Raw genomic sequence first — 3,995 nt, forward strand, 5'->3', positions numbered from 1 at the left:
GCCCTGTCAATCTCCCTCGAATCTTATTTGTTTCAGTATGATCTGCACTCATTCTCCTCAACTTTATAGTGGAGTGGGCCCAGTCTGTCAAAATGTTTCTCTTGTGATAACCCTCTTCTTCGTAGGAATAGTTTTGATTAACCTGCTTCAAATTTCCTTCCAAATATTCCTCCGTAACGAGTGAAATCAATGCTCATCACAGGGTGTTTGTCCAATCGCATCAAGACTTCCCCACTTTGATACTGTCTTTGCTCTGCATTAAAGACAAATATTTCTTTTGCCTCTTTAATAACTTGCTGGACCTATGTGCACACGAATGTTAATAAGTGACCAAAGAGACAAAACATTTTTTTACCACAGGAAAGCCGATATAGTGTGTGTACTTCAATTTTAAAAGACATATCATGCAGTGCCACATCAGCTGTTGCTGAACAAAATAACAGCTTATGGTTTAGTGCGTAACATATTGGCATTGGTAGAGGATTTGTTCGCTAAAAAAACAAACAGAGAATGGGATGGTGGAAAGTGAAGACAGAAATAATCCTATTTTTCTTCTGGGATGGAGGGGAACAACTGTACCAAAGATTGTCTAGCGAGTAAAGACTAATCAGGTTGGGACTTTACTGAATGGGGTTTATAAGAATGACGCAAATGAGAGAGGCTCGGAATTGTCATCATCGAATCACAATAACAGCGTTTTGAAATCGAGACGTGGAGGAATTCCTTCTCTCCGAGGCCTGAATGTCTTTGCAAGAAGATAGGATAGTGAAGAAAGCGTTTGTGATGCTCCCCTATATTTGTCATGTTATTGAATACAGGTGTTGGGATGTCATGTTGCTGTTGTGAGGACATTGGTTCGGCCACTGTTGGTATATTGCGTGCAAGTCTGGTCTCAATCCACTCAGAAAGATGTTGTGAAACTTGAAAGGTTTCAGAAAAGCTTTACAAGTATTTTGGCAGCACTGGAGGATTTGAGCGATGGGGAGAGGTTGAACAAGTTGAGGTTGTGTTCTCTGCAGCGTAAGAGCGTAAGGAGTGACCTTATGCAGGTTTACAAAATTATGAGGTGCATGCATAGGATAATTAGACAAAGAAGTTCTTTTCCCTGGGATCGGGAATCCAGAACTAGAGGGCATAGGTTGATGGTGAGAGGGAAATGATATAAAAGAAACATAAGGGGCAACTTTTTTCACACAGTGGGTGGTACGTGGATGGATCAAGCTTCCAGACCATGTGGTGGAGGCTGGCACAATTGCAACATTTGAAGGGCATTTGCAATGGGTGTATGAATAGGAAGGGTTTGGAGTGATACGGTTTGGGTGCTGGCAGGTGTGACTTGATTGGGTTGGGATATCTGGACAGCATGGACAGGTTGGACCGAAGGTTCTGTTTCCATACTGTACATCTCTATGACACTAGGCCTCTCTGTATGCCTTATCTGAGAGAGATTCTTAAGCGGGAGGGGAATCAAGCGTTACAATGAAAATGAAGGATCGGGAACATGGGCAATTTTCGGTCAATCATAATGGAAAGATGGAGCAAGGTGGAGGGGCCACTAGTCTACTCATGTTGCTATTTCCTATGATCTTATGGGTGAGGAAACGATTATGGGCATTTAAGCGGGCATTGGATAGGCATATGGAGGATAGTGGGCTAGTGTAGGTTAGGTGGGCTTGGATCGGCGCAACATCGAGGGCCGAAGGGCCTGTACTGCGCTGTATTCTTCTATGTTCTATGTTCTAATTGCGCAAACTGAGTAAGACAGCCTGTCAACGGCATTGAGAGGAGTCCTTAGGTAAGGATAAACACCCCAGTGGGTGGTGACACCAACGGACATGCAGTACAGGTGGAGAGCCTGGAAAATGGAATGAAATCTTTGCAGATAGCAGGGTGTGAGGAGACGAAGTTCAACGTAACTGTGGGAGACAGGAGATGGTCTAGCCCTTAAATGGAAACATTAACATCAAGAAAGGAAAGGAAGATTTTCAGAGATTCCAGGTGAAGTTGGGACAAGGGTGGAAATTGATTACTATTTCTAATTCTGGGTGAGAGTAGGAAGCAACAATCAATGGATCAGAGACGATTGGGTTGGGATATCTGGTCAGCATGGGCAGGTTGGACCGAAGGGTTTGTTTCCATACTGTACATCTCTATGACACTAGGCCTCTCTGTATGCCTAATCTGAGAGAGATTCTTAAGCGGGAGGGGAATCAAGGGTTACAATGAAAATGAAGGAACGGGAACATGGGCAGTTTTGGGTGAATCCTAATGGAATGATGGAGCAAGGTGGAGGGGCCACTTGTCTACTCATGTTGCTACTTCCTATGTTCTTATGGGTGAGGAAACAATTGCGCAAACTGAGTAAGACAGCCTGTCAACGGCATTGAGAGGAGTCCTTAGGTAAGGATAAACACTCCAGTGGTTGTGACACCAATGAACATGCAGTACAGGTGGAGAGCCTGGAAAATGGAATGAAATCTTTGCAGATAGCAGGGTGTGAGGAGACGCAGTTCAACGTAACTGTGGGAGACAGTAGATGGTCTAGCCCTTAAATGGAAACATTAACATCAAGAAAGGAAAGGAAGATTTTCAGAGATTCCAGTTGAAGTTGGGACAAGGGTGGAAATTCGAAGTAAAATTGATTACTATTTCTAATTCTGGGTGAGAGTAGGAAGCAACAATCAATGGATCAGAGACAGAACTTTGACAGGGGTCAGAGTAGGACTGGAACAAGGCGTGCTCCATACAGTCTGAAAAAAGGCAGACGCAACTCGGACTTTTGCATGTACCTCGGGCCCAGCTTATTACTCAGAGGATGGGACATATTCAATCCCCTTTCAAACCGACATGTGCCCCTCCCTCCCCATCAAAAAGAGACACCAGATGATTCAATACCAGTCTGCAATCTCAGTTTGATACGCAGACATCCACAGTTCCGGATGATAAGTTACGTGATGATGGTCCTTTTCTAACCATTCCAATTCAGTATCTTGATGAAAATGAACAATCTGAGTTTCGCATCTAAATCTAATGGTTCAAGGGTCATGAGGCCAACTCAAGACCAACGTCTTATCCGGAAATCAGGTCACGTCGGTGATGAAATTTGAAATCCTCCTGATTGGGAAGGTTAATCTCAAACACCAATAAATCCCACCAATCTGAGGTGACGTAACCTATCCTTCCATGATGAAATTGACCTGTCAGGTTTTAATGATCAGAGACGACTATCGAACTGATTCTTGCAAAATGAAACACATTATAAAGCCCCTGCCATTTTGGTAATTGAACGATCGAGCAGAGATATTTGAGCTGCTCGAGGATTTTCACACAGCTTTATATTGGATTGGGACGAAATGGATAGCCACTTTTTTGCCTGCTACTCATTTAATCAGTCAAAGATTAAACACGAGTAGCGAGTGCACTCATTGCTTTCCCCGCACTTCATGCGAAAGTCAGCGAATATGTAGAATGCAGCTCTCTTACGTTATTGACACTTCTCCGACATAATCACCACTAAAAGTCAAACATTTCACCAATGTGTTTGAATTTTCAGACCAATGAAGAGTTCAATAAGCTCATGAATGGACTTCACCGAATCGAAGCTGTCAACATGACTGAAATTGAAACTGATAAAAGAGATGAAAGTAATGAATCTGAAGAAAGTCACATTGAATTGAGAACTGCAACTGTTGACTGGCATAGAGAAGGATTAGTTACTCCAGTGAACAACCAGGTAAAAATCAGAAAAAGCTCTCAAGTTTATTAAGTGCAGACATTAACTTCTCAACAGGATTGGACGTTATGATCAGCTTGTAGGAATTGTTAGGAAAGGCTACGTTTCAGTATATCATTTTTAATCTAAATTGCTTCTCCTGCTTTCTTGTTGCATTTGTTTCCTGGTATTGGTTATGGTCAGGCAAGGGAGCATGGTATATGTATCAATTGTAATGTTCGTGCTTTTACTCATAATATCTAGAGAATTTTTACTTCAAAAT

This window comes from Chiloscyllium plagiosum, chromosome 26 (genome assembly GCF_004010195.1).
Source record: "Chiloscyllium plagiosum isolate BGI_BamShark_2017 chromosome 26, ASM401019v2, whole genome shotgun sequence".
NCBI lineage: Eukaryota > Metazoa > Chordata > Chondrichthyes > Orectolobiformes > Hemiscylliidae > Chiloscyllium > Chiloscyllium plagiosum.